We start from the raw sequence: 9,537 nt of genomic DNA on the forward strand, positions 1-9,537 counted from the left end.
AAACCCCCCCCCCCCGAGGCTCTCTAGGAAAAAGGACAACAATAGCCCTGTCATTTGCAGAGGATATTCCTCGTATGCCGTCCACCTCGGATGGTGTTTATGGCAATGAGCAAGCGTTTGGAAAAGCAGCAGTAGCTTTAGAGCACAGCAGATTAGTTATCGTAAGAGTCGGTTTATAATATGCCAAGAACCACCCTAAATTATCGGCCCATGTCTAGTGGTTGGCGCTGATCGGGTTTTCTGTGAACGTCGAGAAGATTCAGGGACAACCACATGACTAGTCTAGCTCACCGAAGGGAACAATAGATATTCCGTTTAAGTCAACTTTGTTCACAGAAGCGAACAGAAAGAAAGACGTGTGCAGGAAAGGCAAGGACACTTTTCCCGTGTTGCAAGTACGATCAAGTAGACGAATGGGAGAAGACACCTCCATAAAGCTCCTTGTTCACTCAACAATCTGCATTGGCACACAAGACTGGTAGTTGTTGAGTTAAAACCAAAACTGTTGCGCTGGGCTTAATTAAGTTCTTCAAAGCTTCGCACAAAGACTGAGTGGCTAGAAGACGTATCTTTAAGTTTGACTTGACTCCGCCAGGCTTTTGCCAGTTACAAATTAGAACAACTCTCCTGTATATTCAAAAGATTGTCCTACCAAGTTCTCGTTTCCAGGGTTGCATTTTTCGTCTGTCCATTTACCGTGTTTTCACGCACGCGACCCAACTTCACGTATGCTGAACTTCGCTGACTTATCATTACTGATTCCGTCATTTCCCAAACAATCGTTCGTTATCATTTTTCCGTTTGTACGTGCTTTTTTCGACTCACTATTCATTAAATATGACGTGGTATCATATGACATATATTAGACATTAAGTAAGGTGACACCTAGTTGCATGAGTTGGAACGAATTCGTCGAAAGGTTGATTTTTCTTCGTGAGAATTTTGAAGCGTCAAATAGCAGTTCTCAGCTAAACAATTTATTCGAAGCGTTGTTCTAATTGGTGGGCTTTTCGTCGGCCAGGTGTTTCATAGGATAATCCGTTGATTATAATTGCCGACACGCTGGCAACCCAGCATCAGGAAGAAGCAGGTAGGCGTACCACATTTACTTGCCTAAACACGTCATAAACGAGAAAGTTAGCTGGGTTCCAGGTTTCCGTCGAGATAAAACTGAAAGAAAAATAGTGTAATCGTCCAAACCTGTCCAGTTTGGGTTCACGTAGAACATAAGGCTGACGAAACATAAGGATCTACGCCTACCTGATGAGTTCGAAGAAAGGTGATACCGATCATGGGCTGTCAGGGAGTTTCCAGCAAACGTGTGAGTAGTGCGTTATGTCCATACAATTGTGGATTTATTTTAGGTGATGCCGTGTTCACTTGAGTAGAAAAATACCATTGGATCGAACGATGTGTAGGCTTTAAGCTGGATATGAATGTGGCATGTGTAGGAAACACACTTAATTTAATGGTAAATTTCACCTGGTTTGGCTACATGGCAGCATGCCTTTGATGATGTGCGGCTTGAGTCTCCGTATGAACTTTCGTCAAGCATCACTGTACAATTTGGTTGGTTGAGGGCATATGTGCACCCGTTCACTAGCAATCAGTAGAACGTTAAGTTAAAGATTTTCTTTGTTTTCCTTCAATTCCATTCAGCACGTGGTTTAAATTTAAGACCGGTTTCACTCACGAACCTGTTCAGTGAATTTGTGATCACTTACCGAGATGACTTTTAAAAAGTGAAGTAGGCTGTTGAGAAAGTGCGAAACGCTACTCAGATAACTTTATTGATCATTCATCCGCATTCCATAGAGAATGAACTCCTGAGGGCCACCCAGTAAGCTAGGAGGTTACACTGGTCTCTCCTCTACAAATTGAGGCCGTTGATAGTCAGGTATAAAGTGCCCCAGTTGTAAGCCAGGCCTCTCATTCAACATTTGAATTTTTGATATGTTTGACAAGCAATCTAGAGTCCTCGCCTATGAGACGCAGCAACATAGTGAAGTTCCCTGGAAGCACATTGGCTGAAGTCAGCATGAGGTTATAAATAACTGAGCCTTGAGTACAAAAATAACAATGTTTTACGACGATGCACAGTGCAGTTCAAGTATCAGGGTGTGCTCTCAGCACCCCACGGGAAATATGGGGGTAGTCAGAGTAGCCCATGTGTCTGGATTCTGCTTATGTCATGAATGGATGATGTGATGTTGAGTTAGATGAGGAGACCACGTTTGAGTAGTAAATCAAGACACCTGGTACGTTCCTTGCTTCATTCATCTACGAGGAGCAAGCAAGAAAACTAATTTTCTTACACTCCGATGCGCACCACGTAACCACGGAAATCGTTTTTCTTTCGGATTTCCGATTATAAAACGAATATGGTTATAAATACCCACCTGAGTTTATTTGAGGCGTATTGGCAGGTCATTCGAAATGATGTATGTACAGTAGGATTCGAGGGATGAAATTCTGCACGTTTTCATATGAAATATGGGAACATGTTTTTCAGGTTTGAGCTACAAGAGACGCGTGTTACTCTGCGAAGCGCTGGTTTTAGAAGTTGATCTTCGTTGTTTTTTATTGGTGTTTTGCATCAAAGAGTTGAAAGATAAGGACTGTACACAACTCAGCATAAATAGGTCACAACAGATACAGACAAACAAAACAAACAAAAACGTAATTAGAACAGTGCGAATTAGTTCTTTAGACTTCTGCAATTCAACCGTGATACAACTGTGTTAAGCCTGTTTCGACTATCATGCTTTCGAAGTCCTTGACGTCCAGTTCACATGCTTCAGTCGACCTATAATTATCCGACGTGTTCCAGGGGATTCTCCCTTGGAAACCAAATTGGTATGCATATTTTTCTATAGGTTAACGCCTGGTGTACAACTTGAGATTTTCGTTAAACTATTATAAAGACCGGAAGAAGCATCGTGGTCCAAGCGATAGTAATTTGCTGTTTTATCCTATTCACACTAGGTTTGGAACCTCATTAGCGTTTGTAGTATGGTCAACTAACCATTGTTTTATGGATACGAGACCAACGCTTCCTCCTCAGCGGATCTGCATTTGCAAAACTGTTGACCGAGTGTTAGCAGAGCAATCAATCGCATAATGAATATTACCGGATATGGGGACTCCCGCTACTCACTCCCAACCCCGGTGGGACCCCTAATTAGGAGACCATTCCCAGGAAGAGTTAACAACAAACACTTCTCAGATCCCCATGACCTGAAGAAACCAATCCGGGCTGCCGCTCGATCAGAGTGATTCAACATTTAAATATACATCAATCTTACTAGCTTTTGAAATAAAGGGGAATCCTCATGTCTAAAGGGCTAAAATTCTACTCGAGACGATGCTGCTTACGCCAATGTGAACGTATATCGTACGCTGTTGGAAACATGCCAAAAATCTCGTTAACGTAGGTGAGCAATTTTTGTAAAACAGTAACTAGTATAATATCCCCACTACACGGGAGATGCCTAACTATACTCCCACTTGCAATGTACAATATCGAACTTGGCCTCTCCCTTGCAGTGTCGTTTATCTTGTGTCATAGCATGGTCATTTTCCAGCCACTGGCTTCAGTAAATGATGTATCGAATGTCGGCTAGGACACAGGAGGTATCAGATTTTGGAGGATATTTAAGGTGCGCTATCGTCCTCCGGAGTATAGCCGAATTAAATGTTGCATGTTGTTCCTGGTGGGGTGAAGCAAGATTGCGTTGCACAAAGCGATCCTCGAAATGGGATGTTGGGGATCATTTCAACCTATGAGGCCAGCAGTTGCTAGAAAACGTATATACGTTTGTGGAGCTTTTAGAGCAATTAAAAATTGGTTTGTGAGCTCATATAAGTGATGGGTGGCCAGTTTGGCAAAAGACAATCTTTTTGGATCATGATTACGATTGGATTATTGTGGAACTATATATACAAAAAAGAAATCCGTAAGTATCGTGAATAAGGACCATTTGGTTGATTGATAAACAAAACTGGTCTTAAAAGCAATACACGAGGTTGCCCTAAAAGATCCGAGTAGCTAGGTAGAGCTTAAGCCACATTTTCATTAGATAACTTACTCTGTCAAGGAGTGTCAAGTTTAGTATCAAAAATCCTTCCGTTCTTCAGTATCCAAAGGATCGAATGAGATATTTTGGACCAACTACCTTACCGTCCGGAAAGGTTAAAATAACACATTTAATCTATCTCATCGTTTCCGGAATAGGTCTTTGTTCTCCACTTTGCAGTCAACATTGTTACTACGATACACGAAGCTGATATGTTTCTTTCTATTTTTTCTACAGCTGGTGGAATTAACTGTGAATGTGGTATCATCCTGGAATTAAATATCTTACGCAGTGGTTTCCAACGGAATGTGGTAATCTCCTCCTGTCGGACAGGCGGTCTGGCAGATAGTTTGATGTCATCTGTTGATTTACTGCAGTGAGGCAGCAATGTTCTCTCTGGTGCTGCTGGCAATGTTGAGCGTGATGATAGTAATTGCTTGATTTGGGTGGCGACAGATGGAGTGTGCCCGTCATTATTCGTTTTTCGTAATTGTGGCGCTCTTGAAAATGCAAAACTACTCGCTCCGATAGCTGAACTCTGTTCATTACCTCTCTTATTCTTAAGTCCAGTGTCTGGACGGATCTGATGCCTGGGTAACCTTTTATAGTCGTTACAGACTAGTGAAGTGTTTTACCTAAGGGCTGGAGCTTAAGTAAAGTTATCGCTTTAGAAAGTCTCCAAATAAAGAAAACCCATTTTAGGATTTATGCTTAAACCCTCGATTTTATCAATAAGAGTACTTAGAAATCCCGATAAGTGCATTCTTTTAGGCCATACTTTTATAACCCGAGGGTACACTGCCTCCAAAGTACACAGCTGAGAGTGCTGGTCACCTTCCACTTGTGTTGATAATATAAATTTGAACCACGAATATTCGTGCGATGTTCCACACCCATTCCCTTCACACTTCATTAACATGTTTACATTAGATAAAGTTATTTTCCGGGGAAAACATATAACCTTGTTGTCCTTATTCTGGATTCACCAACCGCCCAAGTGTGAAACTCTGATTAAACAAAATGCAACAATTTGATTACTAGTGTGTTGTAACATTCTTTTATCTGGTTTGTCAACAGTTGGTCACAACCAAGAAGTTTCACAATTATTTGAAATCTTCTGAGTGTGTTCCTATAGCAAACAACCAAAAGCTTGTGACTAAAACGTCACGTGACCTACGCCTAGTATGAAGGGGTTCTAACGATCAGACAACACACTTATATTTATGCTCTTACTTTCCAAAAAAATACCCAACTTAATCATCAAGGTACATTGAGCTCCTGGGGAGAGCCTTCTGGAGCACCGTTGCCCTCTGGCCCTTTCGGTAGCAGCGGAAGTGAAGATATTTGCTTTGATCCTCAGGGGCTCCGTTTCTATGGGGCTGGGGAGAGCACTAATATGTAAAATTCTTTATGGCCTTCTGGAGCACCGTTGCCTTCTGGCCCTTTCGGTAGCAGCGAAAGTGAAGATATTTGATTTGATCCTCAGGGGCTCCGTTTCTATGGGCGCATCGTACGTTGTAACAGAACAATTTTACGCGTGTTCTACTGGTCCTGAAGTTGTCGCTTCAACAGTTGAGTGTGGTGCAGCCTAACGCTTTCTACCACCCAGCAGTTCGCATTTTCCTGGTGTCGGGGCTTGGGAATGAAACTCTAGTTTGTCGACTTTCGCCTGACCTAAACCGACTTGGACGATGGACTATTTTGGACAAAGAAACCCACACAATTGGTGTCGGGGCTTGTGGGTGGAACTCTAGTTTTGTCGACTTTCGCTTGACCTAAACCGACTTGGACGATAGACTATTTTGGACAAAGAAACCCACACAATACACAAGAAATCGGCAAAAATAAAATCCTATTTGTGTAATTTTCTGAAGTGAATTATGACGAGAACAGTATTTAAATTTCTCTTCTCAATCTTGGTCGATGCGCCTGCCAGTTATCGTCTAGAATAGACAGACAAACTAATCGGTCCGGATATAGCCCCCCACTTCGAACAACCGCTCTGACGTAATTGAGATCGTCCTCTTAGCTGGTGTGACAAACACATTTGCAGCTGAGCGGGCGTACGTGCAAAGGGGCAGCAGAGACCGGACGCAGTCGCCAGCATGACCATTTGCCGAACTGAGTGACTCGAACGAATGTGGATCAAAGTGGGAGGAAGGACAATGGCCAATGCAAGCAATTAAGAGAAAGTGACAAACACACAGGAAGAGCAATTTTCATTGAAAAATCGAAACAGTTTATAGTTTTTGCATTCACGTATCATCTAACCACACGTCAGACATCACAATCACGGAAGTCAGAGTGGAAAAACGGTGGCCCACACACAACACTTTGATTACGAATCAAACTGCCGTACCTGATGTGGGACGGACAACTTGCAGTTGGCGTGAATGAGATTAGTCCGTAGACACCATGCTCATAACTTTTTTCAAGCAGACGGCCGAGTGCATTTCAGTTAACTGGAAAACAAGTTTGGAACCAACTAAGAACTAGTCGTTTTAGGAGGATTTAATAAAAAAACTATTGGGCTTATTGCTTGATAGCGGCTCTCTTTGGACACAGAAATTTTGACAGAGGGAGTGTCTAGGCCATTAGATCGGTCGAGCTTCAAGGCATATAGGGAACCAATTAATAAAATCTCTTCCGGGTAGCACACTCGGTCAGTGTTGAATTTAGGACGATGTTGGTACCCACGTCTTATTGTCTATGTGTTGAAGAGTGGTTAGGGTATTTGAAGAAGGAGCCCTTCATCTTATGGTTCAGGGCGCTTCAAAAGATGTCTTCCTTTGGGTACCACTGTTAGATCCTGTAAATGGGTTCGTCAGCGCTCCTGTAATCGGCCCAAGCGATGGGAGGATGTGATTACGTGGACTTCTGGTCGGCTTTTCTATCCACCTCAAACATAAATTACCTCCGTGGACGAGTTAACTTTACTGATAACTGCTTCGGTCCGTGGTTTTCTGGGTTTCAAGTAAATTACACAGTACAGTGAGGGAACTGGATCCGAATTTTAATTCCATTCTGTGCTAAATTTGACGTAGAGATTCCGTTAGAGTGAGAATTCAGTGAACTTGCACGTTTAATTGTAACATCTATGTGTCGCCAATATGATTCTGATGGGTACGCCAATCCTGCATCATCTGTTTGCTTCAGCGTAGACCACGCAGTCAAAAACAAAGTGAGTGAGCTTTTGCCCGTCAAGCGATCTAACTTGTGCTAATCACTTAGAAAGTAGAAATTAATGGAACTCATATTTTTAGGTACAGTGGTAGGTAATAATTAGTTCTGAGGGATCCAAATATTGTTATTGTGTGAATATTCTTGATTTTTTAAGATTACAACTAATGTGGCATTTTATTTCATTCCCAAGCACAATACCAGAATCAAGATTGTGAATCTCAACCAGGTGTGCAATTCTGTTTCTTCATGAAACAATTGAAGGAAACTTTTGGCATGTACTCAACACGAAAGTGCGCTGTGGAGTGTTTCGAACCTTGATGTGCATGAAATTCTCAGCTCGGGGACAAAACATGGAAAGGTTGCCAATGATCCGATAGGATTGCGGTAAAGACAGCAGGCTGTGCGGGCATACGCGGAGCGGCGACATAGTTGTAGTTTCAGGTGTGTTTCGTTTTTTCCTTGGACTAGTACGCACGTTGAAAAACAATTACTCTGCTTTGTTTACCTTTGCCCAGTTTGTCACGACCATCTATGGAACTGTCATGGTCTGGTGGAAGGTTAAACTCATCCGGCAACCCCCGTAACGGATACCAGATCCGGGTGTACTACCGGTACCAAGATGTCGTGACACACCCACACATAAGTCTCAAGTATACCGGTACACCTACCCACCTGACCACAAAAAAAAACAATAGCTTACGCTTAGTTGTTTTGCTTGCAACCCAAGTATGTCTTTCCTCGGGGCTTCATGAACATTCGTACTACAACCGAGGTCTGGTTAATATTATTTCGTCAAACTGTTAAGACCAATACCACTGAAAGCGGCGCTAAGTGCACTAGCCATGCTGATATCGTCAGTAACTTATAAAAAACTCAGGATAGTTTTGGCTTCTAAGTTCAGGTTCTCTGGTTACAGTCAGCAACCTGATGCTAACTGATGAAATCTACCTCCCATTACCACCTCGTGTATTGGTCAGAAAGCGTATCTTGAATTATCATAATACAAGGCTAAATTCTTGGGTTCATGGAGGTCCGATGGGCAAACATTGCATTCGATTCCTTAGGTATGTAGCAAATGTTTTTTTCAGCATTTTTCCAAAAATTTATTGCTGTAGAAGAATGACGTAATTTTTCTTTGCTTTGACGTACTTTGCCGACCAGTTCTGAAGGACTATTCCACCTTTATTAGATAGATAAGCTATAAATCGGGTGTTCTGGTCACGCGTTCAACATGCAAAGAATGACGTAAATTTTCTGTGCTTTGACGTATTTTGCCGACCAGTTCTGAAAGACTATTCCACCCTTATTAGGTAGATAAGCTATAATTCGGGTGTTCTGGTCACGCGTTCAACATGCACATTTAACGGCAGTCGCTAAGCTTACGCAAAAACCCACATGAACCGAAGAATGTGAACCAGACATGGTCAGTCGAGCCAACCTGCGTTCGAAAGACGCGTACATTCGAACAGGACGGCAAGGAAATGACAAGAAAGGAAGCAGACGACTGATAAGCAATTGTGACGTGGAACCTCAAGTCAATGTCAGCTAATGCATTTAAACAAGTTTTTATGTGAAGCATGCTAAAAGCCGTAAGCGGTTAGCCATTATGAAGTGGTGTTTCTCAGAGCACCCACCCTGTCATCGAATGCACTCTAGATTTCCTCTAGAAAATGATACCACGTCTGGCGCTGTCTTTGTTTCTGTCTTTTCTCCGTAAACCTAGTATACTATTCACGCCATTAAAGAAAGTAGTCTGAAACGCTGGTACAACTCAAGTAGCTTTCGTTTGGATGTGAAGAAATAAGTGGGCTAGACTACCGAAATTTCCTGTGCAAACAACCAGAGCTTGATTATGAGTGGGAAAAAGGAAGTTTGAAGGAATATAGATAGATAGACAAAAAATAAGTACAGCTTGGGAGAGTAAAAATTAGGAAATTTGAAAAGACGTAGTTCACAGTCTCGTTCATATGATGAACAAGAAATAACGAACTACTGGTTCATTGTGCACAGTAATATTGAATGCGATTGATTCTGAGTTGCAAAGTACGACGCCTAGAATGGTTTTTTAATACAACGTTTCATGATGTGATCAGTTATAGGTGTAACGGTGATACTAAGGATGAAGAGGCACGAGAGTAGTGTATGTTGTTCGTAAAATTTCGCTTTGCATCTGTTGAACAGGGGAGATCTGTTGCGGAATTTGCAGAGTCGCTTTGTACCATTTGCTTGGATTTGAGCGAGTAATGATTGGAGTCAATGAATATCCAGGAAAGTTCAA

The 9,537-nt window shown here is 42.1% G+C and overlaps 1 protein-coding gene across 1 annotated transcript in view; it reads left to right on the plus strand.

Annotated features, from left to right (window-relative positions):
* The window catches only part of T265_00667 (hypothetical protein), a gene marked incomplete at both ends in the record, with an annotated part of 53,936 nt that overhangs the window by 43,980 nt on the left and 419 nt on the right, over positions 1-9,537 (plus strand). The window lies entirely within an intron of this gene.

This window comes from Opisthorchis viverrini (assembly GCF_000715545.1).
Source record: "Opisthorchis viverrini unplaced genomic scaffold opera_v5_6, whole genome shotgun sequence".
In the NCBI taxonomy this organism is placed as follows: domain Eukaryota; kingdom Metazoa; phylum Platyhelminthes; class Trematoda; order Opisthorchiida; family Opisthorchiidae; genus Opisthorchis; species Opisthorchis viverrini.